Here is a 16246-nt window from a genome sequence, read left to right on the forward strand (position 1 = left end):
CACCCTATATTATGGAATATCCATAGGACATGGGTTAAAAAAAATATCAATTAGGGATTAGTGTATAGGCTAAATAGAGGCATCACAATTGCTTACTCTGCTCATGCTTGCTCTGCTCATACTTGCTCCTATGCATCCACTTTCAGCTGTGGTTGAAAACAAAACAGAGGACTAAACAGGCAGTTTTCTAAAACAATACAGCTGTTTTTTATGTCTGCTTAGAGTTTAGAAGCAACAAGTCTTGTCTTTAAAAGCATAATTTTATGCCATTCTCGGGACATACAGAATAAAGCAATTAACTTCTACTTAGTTTTAAAAAATCTTCCAGAAATATCACAAGTTTACTTTTTGCTTCCATTTTTCAGACAAGTAAACTGGATTAACGAGAAGAGAAATATTTGGTTTTATTGTTCAGGATTTTATTGTAGAACTAGTTTGGTAAGTAGAATCCATTTTGTTACACGGATAATAGGAAAAGACTTCAGATGAAAAATTTTATCAGAGTTTCAGGGACACAGAGATACCCATGATGTCATTTGTAGCTGTATGATTTTTTTCCCATCAGATTGTCAGCCCATATTAATGTTTGCTTTTGTCAGTATGGAACTTGTTAAATATGGCAGGAAACTTGGGAGAGTAATATGTGCTGCAATTTATTCTTATCCCATCGCAGTCTGCAGTCAGAGTGACTTTATCCTTACACATCAGATTTTGTTGGGGAAGGAAGATGTTGGGATTTTGTTTTTCCCCATTAAGTTAATGCAGAAGAATCTAATAAAACTTGCACTGTTCCTTGCAAAATAATAAAAGCATAAATGAGATATGTCAGACAGACCCCATTGTATATTCATGCAGACATCTACAGCTATTCTGGTGCATTGCTAAAAAAACCAACTCTGCATTGTTTACAGTATTTTTTTTATTGATGTAAATGAGCAATTGAAACTAAATTACTGAGACGGGCTTTCTTGCTATTGCAGTTTGACTCACCCATATGTTCCTAAAAGGCGATCTTTTCTACTCAGGCCAAAAATCCCAGAGAAGAATAACTGATGAGGTATGAATCTATCAATTTCTTTGAAGGAAAGGGAATTGTTTTTACAATCTTGCATATTTTTATCCCTCCTCACCTTTTATGACATTCACATGTTGCCAGCTAGAATTAGTGTCATGAGTTATAGCAACAGTTTGAAACAATCAAAGCATCTTTTTTAGAATACAGAATCTTAGAAGGAAAGCCTCTAAACATATGTTGTTTAGACAGGTGCTCTGTAAAATACAACTTTCCTCAGGTGAAGCTGCTGTCAGTGCTTTTAATCAAAAAACTACAAAAAGCATGTTGTTTGTCCTTTTGCTTTCCCCTCTCCCTTGGTTGTTTTTTTTTTTTCTTATTTTATGAAAAATAAAAATCAGACCACCTTTTGTGTTTCCGTATGTGTGTTTTTTCCACAAAATAAAGGAAGGAGGGCAGTGGAGGTAAAAAAAGGATAAATTATTCTAAAACCAATTTGTGAAATATAAGGAAATTATAAGGGCAAAAAAGAAACACTCCTTACTGACCAAGGAAGGAAATTTAAATGAGTTGGTCTTTCACTCACTGACAATCCCCAAGAGCTCTCATTGTCTTCTTTTGTGGTGGCTGAGCAGCAGCATGGAAGTGCTGGGAGCAAACTGTAAGATCTGTTGAATGTAAGAGGAATATAGGTCTTGCTTTTGATTTGTACTTCAAAGAATGTAAATGGTGTGTGTATATGTGCGTGTTTGTATATATATATATAAATATAAATATATATATATATATAAATATACATATATACGCACACAGATCTGTCCCACTACAGAGATTTCATTGTCATTACTGGGACATCAGTCATTCTGCTCTTCATTTACTACGAAATTACTACTGAATTCTAACAAATTTGTGCCCCAGAAGTCCTGCAGTGTGTCTTCTTACTCTCTACGTTAAGTCTAAGATTTCAAGTGTCCCTACAATTTCACTGTACAAATGCAATTCATAGAATGCAGGTTCTGAGGAAAAAGTCCCTAAGAAACAGACCAAAAGTGAGAGTGTTATTCTTCTCCAGATTGATTCACTTGAACTTGGGCTTCTGTATGCAATGCCTGCATTTGTGCTAGATGTCTGAGCTTCCATTAGACATCAAGACAATCTGGATTTACAAGCACATATATGGTACTATCTAGAACCCTGTGGATCATTCACGGCATCTCCAAGGAGTTGACAATGGGGACAAATTGCGTGCAAGAGACCCAGGCCATTTTGCAGACATGTCTGGGTCCATTCCAACTCAGAGCATTCTATGATTCTGAATCTGTGGGATATCTGGAGGAGAGGGAGGATGGCCTAAAGCTTTTGAGATATTCCTGGTCACATACCTGTGCTACAGAGTCAAGTCTGTACCCAATACAGCCAACAGGGCACTGACTGCAACTCAACTTATCTAAAATAAGTTCTACTTGCTGGCCATCTGAAAGATGGTCTCCCTTTACCAGATCTCTGCTGAGTGCAATGAGAGCAGGCATTCCTTGACAGAGTGTGCAGAATTGTATACACCTGTGCCAAAATTCAGTAGTCTTACTGTGAAAATAGATCTATCTCTAGAGGCACAATTTAGCTGCAGAGATATAGGTGTCTAATGCTATGTAAAGCATCCTTGCTCAACCTCCTCTGCCTTTAGGCACTGGTCTCCTGTAGGTCAGTGTCTCCAGTGTCCAAACCCAGGTGCTGGCAGGGAAGCTCAGCAGAACTAGCCTGTGTGGGAAGAGGCACAGTGTCCTGTGCTGGACACTGCTGGTTTCAGCCAGCTCCAAACCCCCACTGCAGGGCACAGCTCAGTGCAAAACTATTTTTCCTCAAGTCTGGATTTGACTGATATCTCAAAGCACCCCACTCTAATAAATGTTCAATTTCAATACTCAAGTTCCTCAGAGACTTAAAATCTCAATTCCACCTGCTGGTGTCTCAATCCTACCATTTTCCTCTTCAATATGCATTTTTAAAGCTATCTCAAAATAAATATACTAATCTATAATTTTCTATAATAATTTGAGCACTAACAGCAAGCACAAGCAACAGAAGCTGCCAATTTATTTTGAAAAAAAGGATGGGGAAATATTGTGTCCTGTAGCAAAATGACATCCCGAGGCTTAAAACATTCAGTCAATCTTTTTAGACTGCTGCCTCTCCAGATAAGATCTGCTTTATTTTTATTTTATAACAGCTAAGTGATTACGGCTTCTTTTCCGTCTGGATTTTTAGCCACTGGTATTATGCAAGTAATAATTTCTTTCTCCCTCCCTCTCTCTCTCTCCATCTTTCTTTTCTTTTTTTCCCCTCCTTTTTCTTTTGTTTTGTTTTTTGTTTTGTTTTGTTTTGTTTTCTTCTTTTAACCTTTTTCATCTTTTTCGTGGTAACTGGGTTTCCATTGGCTATCTGAAATAACTGATATATAGAAGTCCCGTGATGTTAATCAACTGTTTCTGAATGTGCACCTTCCTCTATTTCTTTTTCTTAATTGAGAATTTGCCCTCTGACAAAGCTTTCCACATTTCATCTGAATTTGATTTGTCTGTCAGAAGCAGAGAGAAGGAAATCTCATCTGATTTTAGGATGTGTCTGGGTGTTTTGAGCAAATGGAAGGGGGAGCGGGGAGCAGTTGATGCTGGCATGCACAGCAGTGCTGCGAGGTTACCAAGCAACGAGACAGAGAAATGTCACAGGGGCAGGGGAGATGGGGAAGATGAACAAAAGTGCGGACAAAGGATTTGAGAAGATGAAGGGGAGTGTCACGATTGCCTGACCTCTTCCTTATTCCTTATCTTGAGTTGCAATGGCGTCCGTAAATAACGGCTGTGTAAAGCATCTCAGTTTGTTTTCGTGGACCCTTGGAGGCAGAAGGGATTGAGAAAGCCTGGAGTGCAACCTGGTCATCAAAGGATTATCCTGTCAAGAGTCCACTGCGTAAGCAAAAGGGGACAAATTGTGCATGTGAACACAAAAAGCGCATGTTTGTCGCTGGGAGAGAGTCACAGTACAAACAAATCCTGTTGTGTATCACATAGAGTAAAAAATATTAGTCAGAACCTGATTTGGCTTCAAAAACGTTGATAGTTCATAGAATACTTTAAATTTGGAATTTAGATTTTCTTTGGTTTATAAATTCTTAAAAATTTTTCTTGCACCAACTTCCCACACTTATGACTCCATGCAAATAATTTAAATTAAATCAGTCTTCCCAAAACGAGAAATAAGGAAAAGTTGGAATGTAGAATCCTTACCTGCCTATTTCAGGTTTTGCAAGGGATTTCATGACTTTTTTATGCATATTCTACTTCCTTGTTAGGTTTCCAATCTTGAACAAACCAGGATACAGTAAATCCTTAAGGAACCATACTTGCCTTTTGGATAGTAATATGGCAAGATAGTGTGAACAGCTCCGTTCAGCTCCTCCTATACTCTTTGAGCCAACTTAAACAAACCCTTGATAAATGTAAAAACCTGATCTTGTGTCGCTCTGTAAGGAAAGGTTTCCTTATAGGCATCCTAAATATTTAAGATATATGTGAAAGGTGCAATTCATGATATTATTAAATCAGTTTAAATTCATGGGATTGTCTTCATTTGTTTAAATTGTCAAAATTTATAACATCACTTCTAAAAATTAATTTAAAAAGAACTGCATAAGTATTTTTATTGCCTGATGTTGCCCTAAGATATTTATTCTGAAAATTATAACATATATGTAATGGTGCATGCAAAATATTCTAAAGGACCTTGAAGCTTTTCTTGTTTTCTTTTCCTAGTGTGCTTTTGTTTTCAGCTTTTGACAGTATCTTTTCTCAACACTGTAGGAAACTGAGAACTGATTTTTGAGCCTTTGACAACAATGACCCAGCAATTCACGTGAACAAGTCAATTTTTTTCTAGGTCATTACGACAGAGTGATGTTTTTAGAGCCTGGGGTTTAGGGAAAAATAGCAATTGCTTTCTCCTTGGAAAAATAAAGCTGAAAAATGACTGACCATTTGAAGATGCTGTGTTCCTCAGTAGTCCTCTCTTAGTGGAATATAAAAGTTTGAGCTAAGAAACAACTCTATATGTTGCTAAGTCACTGTCTGAAACACCGCTGACATACAAAAACAGACTTCCTTGTTATTCAGCTACCATTTCAAAGCATTTCCCCAAGGTTAGCTTGAGGGTGAGCTGCACCAGCAGGAGACTCCGTCATGTGGTCTCAGCACTTTTCTGCTATATCTTAGTGGCAATTCATGTCGCACATTATTCACTATAGAGCCTGGGGACTCCCAGACCTGCCAATTGAGAGGTGTGTCACCTGCACTTACAAGCTACAGAAACATGGCCTTATCTCTTAGCCCTTACAAATTCAATTTCTGGGCAGCCTTTAGAACCAACAAGTTACCACATGATCAGCCTCTGTTAAACTTTCACAAAATCTCCTTCTTTATTCTTGTCATCTGCAGTATATTCCTCCTCAAATGGAGCAGTCTGATTTCACAATTAATCTCTGCTGACTTTACTAGTCTGGAATAACACATACCCTACACAAATATGTGTTATTATCTTTTTACATATCTCCCTCAGTAGCTGGTATAAACTTTGCTGAAGTTAAAAATGTGACATCAACCAAATAAACTACATTTTCAAAATGGGAAATTTTCCATCTGGTTGATTTTCTTTTGCCCTGTTTTCCATGAGAATGCCATTCAAATTGTGAGATGCCCTATTTTGGGTTGCAGTGCCTACTCATTTATCAGAATGGATGTATATACCATACACACATTAGAGCCATGCATATGGCCATGAAGATAATCTATGGAGAAGGAAAATGTACAGATTGTATCTGCCAGTGAAACAACCTCCTACCACCCTAATTAAAAAAAAAAAAATTAAATCCACAACTTGGTTACCTCTGAGTAAGACACAGGCTGATATTTGTTCTCAAACAAGATGATCATTAAGACAATTTATGTAACTTAAGAAACATATATCCTTTGAGTTGAAACAACAGGAAAACAAACTGATTGAGTAAAACTTGTGAGAGTGAAAGAGAATACTGTGAATTGGGAGACTAGACTGGGCAAAGAAAGGCAACTATCTGGAAAAACTGTGGATACACCAGATATTCTCCTTGGAGCTGCCTTAGAAAGAGTATTTCTAGCAGAGCAGAGGTCACAAAAGCACTCCTTATAATTTCTAGATTGGAAATGAAAATTCAAACGCTGTAAGTTATTCAAATTGAATGATGTCCTGAATGTAGGACTGGCAGTGAGGGACTACTGTACTATACTGAACTGTAACTTTTCAGAAAGAGGACACAGCAGGGAATGGAGGAAACAGATGATTCCACATCTGCCTGTTTTGGAGCTATTTTTGTAAAGGTTGCAAGCAGAGATCTGGCTAGGTCTTTTTAATGAAATTGTTCTCCTTAGAATATGCTGTTCCCTCTTAACCGAACCACTTCATGACGAAATGTGTCAACTGAATTTTAATCAAAAAAGATTTTTTGTGTTCAGGGTAAAATTCCCAGTGAGAGAAAACCTACTTTACAGTATCCAATATACTGATGATCAGGCCCTCTGCGATCTCTGAAGCTGAAGGAAACCTTGATTCTCTGTCACAGTTGAACATTTTCCCTGTTACCAGTGAGTCTTTTAACCATGGGCTAACCACATCCCAGGCTCCTGGTTCCTTCCTCCACAGAGCTGCATACCAAGGATTTCAAAAGGTGCTTTTTCTAACCCGAGGAAAAAGAGCAAAAAAACCTTCTCTCAAGTGCTGATTTTTTTTCCCAGCAAGCTCTTGCAACCTGCAGATCATCAAGAGAGACTAGGAAATTGCCATTTCCCGACTCCTGTGCTCCTGAGTTGGCACCAGCCAGTGTTGTACTAGACAACACACCTCTGCTTTAGTTTAATGGTTTTAAGTGGCTTTAAGGTGAAAGATGGTAGATTTAGATCAGATATTAGGACGAATTTTTTACTCTGAGCTTGTGAAGCACTTGCACAGGTTGCCCAGAGAAGCTGTGGACGCCCCATCCCAGGAAGGCTGGGTTGGATGGGGCTCTGAGAAACTGGGTCTAGTGGAAGGTGTCCCTGGCCAATGCAGGGAGCACTGGAACTAGAAAATCCTGAAGATCCCTTCCATCCCAAAACATTCTGTGATTCTATAATTCCATGATTCACTTGGACAAAATAAGAAGTGCAGGAGAGTAAAACAGTCACGTCTTTGAAAAGTGATATGGGATGGTACTTTGTTCTGGTCATCTGCAGCATATTCCTCCACAAAGGGAGCAGTGTGATTTCACAATTAATCTCTGCTGACCTTACTAGGCTACAATAACTATGTAGCATCAGAAGCCACAGCTCCTGCCTGGACTTTGTTCCAGTAATTCAATTATGATGCATGTGGAGCAGCCATGTAACACAAGCACTGAGTATGTAGGCCACTTGAAATATAAATGGGCACTATTTAAAGAGTGGAGGCATTTAGATATAAATAACCAAGGAGTGCAATCAGCTTCAGAACATCAGCTTTTAAAAAAAAACAAGCTTGCCATTTGCTTACAAACGGCTGTTTCCCATTTGCAGCGGTTATTTCTGTAAGTTTGTTCTTCTGTTTTAAAGAATTTCCTTAACCCCAGTTTGAAGTGAATCTTGCTGGTGTCAGCTATTGCTGGGGGGAAGGAGGGGAGTCTCATTTCAAATAAACTGGGTCAGTTCCCTTCTTTGTCATTATGAATAATTTCATTGCTGCAGTTTGAAAGAACTTATGTAAGTTGTCTGGATCGTGGAGATACTCAATTCACACAGCAGCAAATGGCCATGAGACCTGTGGGGTTGCAACTACCTATACATAATGCATATTCTCTGACAATTCAGGGAACATTTTTGTCTTTAAAACATATTGTTTATAGTCAGTAAAATCAGTTCCATGAACATAGAAGTTTATATCCTTGTTTAAAATGAACTATTAGTACACCTATATATTAAAAATATGTCCTTTTTCATTGATATAACACTTTTTCTTGTTTTATCCACAGAGTTTGTTTGAATTATTATCTGTGATGGCATAATTTCATAGATAATTCATGTTAAAAACACATTAAAATATTGTATAAATTGACAAAAATATAAAATCTATGCTACTTTCTCCATAAGCCTGTTGTGAATCTTGTGAGTCAGCATACCACATGTATTTTTACTTTTATAGTCTTTGAGGTTTTATTTCTTTCATTACCAAATTTCTGGGGGGTTTACTTGGTTGGATATATTTTTACCTGAAAATATGTTATGTAAGATTTCAAAACTGTGGAAAGAGAAGAACAGTGATACTCACAAATAACATGAGTTCCTTCAGTATAATTGTTCCATAGGGTTTTAACATACCAAAATATTTATTTATCGTCTTTGAGTTCCAACACTATCCTACTAAAATCTATTTTCTGTTATGTGGATACAAGTAAAAGCTCTCCCAGACAATCCAAAAAATCTTATTTTGAAATACAGTCAATCACCAGAGAGTTCAGTTTTATAAAAAACATTTATATTCATCAGATATAGAAAGTAGATGCAAACATTTCTACCATTGTTAAATATCTTCTTTCTTACTTGGAAAAATAATCATTACCTTTGACCACTACAACATGAGAAAAGGATCAGCTTCAAAGAAAGAAAAGATATTTTCCTGAACTTAAGGAACTAGATCAGGGTTCAAGTGATTCAGATTTATTCTTTGGCACTGATACAGACTTCCAAAATACCCTTAGCTAATTACTTTCAGCTAAAATGGCTCCATTACCTGTATGAATAGGATTGCACAATATGAATCCTCTCACTTATCTGAATAAGGTTATTTGTGAATTATTCATATCAAGTGTACTGAAACAATTTGTCATTTTCCTGGAAGGAAATTAATTCTTTTTTTTTATCGTTTTTTTTCTTTTTCTTTTTTTCTTCGTTTCTTCTTTAAGGAAACAGTCACTATCTGATTGAGTTCCTGTTCTTCTGTCTCATATTAGAATTAGGTTCTTGTTTTTATTGTTCAGAAATTAGGCTAAAGACCTCACTGAACCATATTTTCTTCTCCCTCATTACTACTTCTGTCTTTTTAACATATTGTGGAGGGCTATGGTTGGAATGGCTTGCAAGTTGTGGTCTCAAGATGCAATGCCTTCAGTGATTTCTCCAGGACACTCTGGTGCACTGCATATATTCATAGCAACATTTCCTAAATATTGACATACTGCCATCATGTATTTATAATTAAATTAGATTTTAAATAAGAGAAGGTGAAGTAACCACCTCACTTCCTTTTCTTGGTGGTTCATAGAACCATAGAATAGTTTGGGTTGGAAGGGACCTTAAAGATCACCTAGTCCCAACCACTCTGCCATGGGCAGGGACACCTTCCACCAGACCAGGTTGCTCAAAGCCCTATCCAATAATTTCAGGGATTGGACACCCACAGACTCTGGGCAACCTGTTCCTGTGTTTCACCATTCTCACAGTAAAGAATTTCTTCCTAATGTCTAATCTAAATCTCTCCTCCTTTAGTTAAAACCATTCCCCCTTTTCCTATCACTATTTGCCTGTGCAAAAAGTCATTGTCCCAATATATATCTTTCTCACATATATACCAACTCATTATTTTCTTGGTCAATGAAAAGTTTAAAGAATTACTGGCAATTTTTTTCTCCGTCAGTGCAAAGAGATTTAACACCTTCACTTCTCAGACCTAATTACAATCAAGTCTTATTAACAGTTTCTGACTTGGACCAGCTGTGGAACAGAATCTTCCAGACAAGGTTTCCAGTTCCAAAACAGACATCAGTTCTTTGGCTGTTCCCCTAGATGTCCTCACAGGCCACCCAAAGTCACTCACAGACCTTTGGATGTCCAGTAAACCTTAATTCTTCATAACACTATAGTTTCACTTCTGCTACACCCTGTCCCACTAGGCTTTGTTGCTCAGCCTAGCTTTTCACTAAGCTCTACAGGCTCCAACCTCGTTGACTCCAAACAGTGTCAAAGACAGAATTTGACCCATTGTACATGGCCAGATGATGTGAGAAATTTGGTGTTTTACACACAGAAACAAATATAGAAGAAGGTAGTACAAACCTAACTAAATTAATTGGAGATTTAATAGATGAAAAAAGATATACAGCAAGTAGGGTTTGTGCTTTATGCAGTGCATTATACTATGATGTCCCAAACATTCAAATGAGCTCATGTAAAGGTGGCTGGGCTGTCTCTCTCCTGTACAGTACCCAGTAAAATGCAGAGTAGGTACACCTGGAATATTAAAATACGAAATGGACACTTGGCTCTGTAACAAGAGGAACCATCACCTTGAACAAAAGGGTCAATGTGAAAGATGGCTGAGCAAAAAACTGTATGGGTGGTGGACTAATAGAAAATGTTAATAAAGATATTAGAAACTTCTATTTGTAATTAGCTTGAATGAAATCTGCATAATTACAAGTCTGAATGGAAATACTCAAGGGGAAAAAATGGAGGCTGCTCTGCCCCTGCAGCAAATACTCATCAACAAAAGGAGAGAAATGAGTCCTTGACTTCTGCTGGGATCCCTTGGCAATATCAATCTCTCCTGGTATTTCTTAAGTAACAATTTGCCCTTCTGACTTTGAAGTCCCTTTCCACTACAGTGAAGTCCTGTTCACTTTCAAGTCATAGACTGGCTACTTTCTAGAGGACAAATCTTGCCCAAAACTTGGAATAATATCTGGAACCAACAATATTTTATTTGTCTCAGTAAGTTTCTCATAAAAAATTGAATCCAATCCTTTTGATGACAAAATGCATTGTTATACACGAACACTGAAGTGCACTAAGAAACTGTCAGAGAAGGCATCAAGGACTTGTTTCCTACCTTAGGCTTTGCTATATTTACACCAATGAAGCATTATAAATAGGTGTCACCGGGATTGACAGTGCCTGCCCAAACCCTCTATTATTGTAACATCCTGCTAGGATCTTGTTATTCATTATCTACAGTTTCATTAGCACACTTACTGTCCATGGAAACCATTACATCAGGTTGCGTCTGACGATGATCTGATGGATGTATTAAAAGCTGCATCTGAAACTCTACAGCACTTAACGGTTTTCTCAAAGTTAGTACAACGGATGATTCATATTCTATCCCCTGCCTTTAAGGATGATGGACCTAATCCAATTTGGGGGTGGGAAAGAGTGAAGCAGACAGCATAATGATGCACAAACACCCAGGGTTCCTAGACGGTATCTGGGGATGTAACTGTCTGAGTTTGGGAAACAGAAAAACAGGAGTATTGAAGTGTTATCTCATGGATAACGCTGGGAGGCTGTGACTGTGCTAAAGTCAGGCTAAGGAATGCATTTTCCATTTTCTAAATTGTCGTGTTCCCAAATGGGCTCTTAGAGATGCTTTGCAATCTTAAAAAAAAAAAAAAAAAAAAAAGAGCAGATTGGTAGGGCTTCAAAGGTCAATTACATTAAAAAGTGCTGAATCCTTTCACATTAATGCCCTAATTGTTTTTATTCCAAGGCTTTTCACTCAGATGTCAAATTCAATTTCTCTTTTTCTTCTCCTGGGTCACAGATACTTAATATTTCTTACTGACACATAATGAACTCTTCTCTTTCTCTTTAATATGTAGCTTCTTTAAAATCAGTCTCTTAAATGATTAGTTCCATTTCTTGTGCAGAGGTTGGATGTCAAGGGTCGGTTTTGGGTTTGGCTTTTGGGCATTTTTTTGTTTCCTATTAGGTCTCTCCTATTACCAGGTATTCTTAGTAAGAAATTAAATCAAGGAGTAACACTCAGATATCAGCAAGCACTGCCAACACAAAAGTGTTGGGAAAATGAAATGTTAGAATCACTGATGCCTAGGATTTTACCCATTTCTTCTTTTGAGAACCTCTTATTCTTTCTCTAATACAAAATAAGGTTCACCAATGTTTGTTGAGAATTTATCTGGAAAAAACGTTTTCTTCTTAGGGTTTTGATCTGTGCATCACCATATGTGTTAAACTATCAGAGTAAAAACTGAAGCATCTAGAGACAAAAGAGACATTACAAAGTTTTTCAAAGAAGGTCTGTGACTCCTGCACTGATCTAGTTCTCTAGCATTCTGAAGGGAAAAGGCAGTTGTGGTAAATGCTGTGCTGAAAGCCTCTGGACAACTTCAGATCTGAAAAGTCTTTTTCCTTACCAGATACTTTCTAGTCCTCAGCATTAGCTATTCTCCACCCTCCTCTTTTTTTTGCCAACCATACACACATGAAAAAGATGAAAGCAGTAGGAAGAGGGGACAAAGAAAAGAACTGTAGGGAGAAGTGCAATGCTTTGAAAATAATTTAGAATTCAATGAAATTGAATTCTAAATGCAGGTTAGTTGTATTCATCAGTAGTGATGGACACTTCTCCTCTTAACATCTTTTAATTTCAGTATTCTCTAATTGTTGTTTGGGTCAGGACAGCTCCAAAATCATTTCTGATTGAGCCTCTGATTTCTACTGGATCCTTGGGTCTCAATTCTTTCTTCTCAGCATTCAGCTGGCATGTAAGCAGCTCACCATGTTATTGTACGTTTGTTTTTACTGTGAAAACAGAATGGGCTCCTATTTCAAAACCTCCAATCTTTGGAACAGGCAGGTGCCATTGATTAAGAGCAAACATCTTGAAAAGCATCAGGCTGGAGCACCTCAAAAATGCCACTTCAAAAGACTCAAAGAGTATCTGTTACCAGCTGAGGGTTGTTTGCTGAGCTACATGGAATGAGCTGCTGGATGAGGAACATGTGGGCTCTGTCTCACTATTCCTGACAGTGTCTTTCATGCCAAGTTCAGTAACAGCCTCACTGCCCTGTGAGTGGGAGGTACCATCATGCTTTGCCATTACTTAGCCCAAATCCCACTGAAGTCAGTAGTAAACCTGCTCAACTGACTGCAGAAATTTGGTCAACATTGATGCACTCTAAGAGATTCTATCCCAAGTCAGAGGAATCTTGTTGCTGGATTCTCTAGCCCTCTTTGTTAACTATCTCAGCACTGAAGCTAAGGAAGATGTGCAGTACCCAACAGCCACTAAATCTTGCTTCACTCTTAAGCATTATTTCAGTGCTAAAGAAATCTTGTCTCTGGAGTAAATAATAATATCTTCAGTAAAAAAAGAAGGAATCAATCATATTTTTTTTGTGAATAGTGAAGGGATTTGAATATTATGGAGGGGAAAAAAACCCACAAAAAATACAAAACAAACAAAGAAAATGCTTCCAAATAGGAAAATTAACAAAAAAATGCATTGTATTGAAGGTTTGTTGGTCTGATCCAAGTGTGTAGGTTGCTGTGAGTGACTGGGCATGTGCTGTGTCAATCACTGGCAACAATCAGTAGTAAAACAATTAGTTTAAGAGAAATTACTGCAGCTCACAATTCTATTCACTACTCCAGCCTCTAGGACTGGATGACACAGCCACGGCACACTGAAAGTGGAAGGGGAGCCTTCCTTGTCCTGCCTAGTTCTTGCAGACAGCAATGAACAAAATTGCTCTCCAGCACAGATTAGTGTTACATATTCAACATCTCAGATTTTTCAAGAAAATGTCAATATTGGTGACCATAAAATTTAAGAAATTATTTGCCGGCTCCTTCAGAAAAAAAATACACCTCCTATTTAAGAATCCCTTAGCTCTTCCTTCCAGCATTTACAGTGTGCTTAAGAAACGTATACATAAAATATTGGAGGGCAGGATTCCTGGGTATCTTGATATTGGCTGTTTGCAAGATTAACAGAAACATGACACTTGATTGAAGAGTGACAGCATTATCTGTAGTCAAGTCTTGTGTGTACAAGCAGGTCCTGCCCGGAATTGGATGTGCAAGTCAGTGAATGCACCTGACTGGCCATGCTCCTTCTTTCTCTCTCACAGCTGTCAGTGCAGCAAGATGAGAAAACTGGAGACACTCTACACACCATGCAAAGTCCCACTTTGCATATAATGTGAATTTTTAGTGTCTTATTTACATAAATTCCCTGACATCAAATCCTTCATTTCCTTACTCTTCCTCCTACCAAATCTGTAACTCTTCTTCTTCTGGAGGTTTCCATTCCTCTGGAAGCTTCTCTCACCATTAGGAAACATCAATGGTTAGTCAGGAGCGTCGTGGGTTCAAAAACCTCTACTTGGCCCAGACTGGGCTTGAAATACAGGTACAAGCACAGCTAGTGGGGCTGCTCCTCCTTCCTGCTCAGTGTCAGGGGTCTTACTTAGTGTGAAGAGGAAGAATGAGATCCTGAGAAAGCATCACTGCACTGAGCTGGCTATTTTGCTATCCTGTGTTGAGCAGTACGATATGAAGGCAACACTGTTTCTATGACACTTTTCAAAATATTTCAGCATTAAATATTAAGCTCATATCCAAAGCCACTAAATAGCACATAGAGAACAAAAAGGCCTTTTAAATGCTTCAGTCCATCAAATTTTCGATACAGAATTTTTACTTGGGTTTTATCCAATCTAGTCTTAAATGTCCCAGCACTTTCCTTCAAAAGCTCTTCTCCTGCCAAAGACATTCAGGCAGATGGTATTAGCAAGTTAGGGAAAAGGGACATTTCCTGTTTTGTGTAGCTCCAAAGATACATTGCAATATTTTCTTGATATTTGGCCATGATGTTCAAATTTTCTCCTGCTAAAATTTAATACATTTTACTAAAAACATCATCAGCTCTTATCTCTTACCATACATTCCCATCAAATCCTGATCATACATTCACTTGATGGCAAACAGAAAAGAGATATTTTGAAAAATCGTGAAGTATACCATGGGATTGTGTTACATATGTTCCAGTATGTATTGTGATGTATTATAATCCTTTACATGTACTATATTTTTATTGCATTTTATTGTATGTATTTTATTTTTATGAATGTATGCAATTGTAATGTAAACTATGCATTATAATGTTTATTACAGTAAACATTTTAACATGTATGTCATGACATAGCACCCAGATTTGCATATTATTTGAAATACAATAATCACAGGCAACAAACCTACATATAAGAGTGAGATATTTTTTTTTCCCAAGACCTTCGTTTTCACTCATTAAACCAATGGAAGTTTTGCCATATCCTCACATAAGAGGATAGGACAAAGGTTATGGATTTTAAACAGGAAAAGGGTAGATTTAGATTACCAGGAAAAAAAAAATCTTTACTGTGAGGGGGATAAGACACTGGACCAGGCTGTCCAGGGAATTTGTGGCTGCCCCATCCCTGGAAGTGTTCAAGGCTGGGTTTGATGGGGATCTGAGCAACCTGGTCCAGCAGAAGGTGTCTCTGCCCATAGAAGGGGGTTTGGAACTAGGTGGTCTTTAGCATCCCTTCCAACTGAAACCTCTCTGTTTTTCTATGATTCTATGTGGCTTTTTATACACATTATGAAATCCATAAAATCCTCTATTCTGAATAGAGAGATAATATTATAATGATCTGCCTTTTACCCCTGAGTACACTCTGCTGGTAGTAGTACATACAATTCTCCTTAATTTAAGTTATTTATTTCAGTTCCTTTCTAATATTAGTTATTTTTTGTGGGTTTGATTCTTAGTTTGTCTTTTGTTAGAGGCCAAACTAAACTGTGAAAAAGAAATGGAAGCATTTATACTCCAATCCATTGTATCTGATGTTTTCAGCTTTTCTAATGCACTGATTTTTTCCATGCCCAGCTCTAAAATCTAAGCCAGGAGACATAAGACTTCTTATGAAAAAAAATATAATCAAAACAGAGAAAGCCTTTTACATGAGCAGCAAGCTCAAATCTTAATTACCTGTAGACATCCAGAGATAGTTTCAGACATTCCCAAAGGTGAAGAGGGGTTGTTCATGTCACCTTCCTGTAATTATATGAAGACAGGAGTGGAAAGCATTGACACATGGCAAATGAAACCGATCTTCAACAGGGCACTGTTATAAAGAATCAGTGAAGTATGCACCACTAGGCTTTGACCTTCATGCAGTAGGAGGCAATGAAACAGAATTCTTTGATTTAAAAAAGCGTTTTTAAAAAAAAAAATGGATAGTTTATGAATCACAGAGGGCCAGAGTTGCAGCTGGCACTGCATGGGTGCACAAAAAGTTAAGAGAAGGTAGTAAGGAGACTTCTATCTCCTCCCCTCACTTCTTGGTCCTTGGACTTCATC

The sequence above is a fragment of the Corapipo altera genome, unplaced genomic scaffold, assembly GCF_003945725.1.
Source record: "Corapipo altera isolate COAL_440 unplaced genomic scaffold, ASM394572v1 51, whole genome shotgun sequence".
NCBI classification, from domain to species: domain Eukaryota; kingdom Metazoa; phylum Chordata; class Aves; order Passeriformes; family Pipridae; genus Corapipo; species Corapipo altera.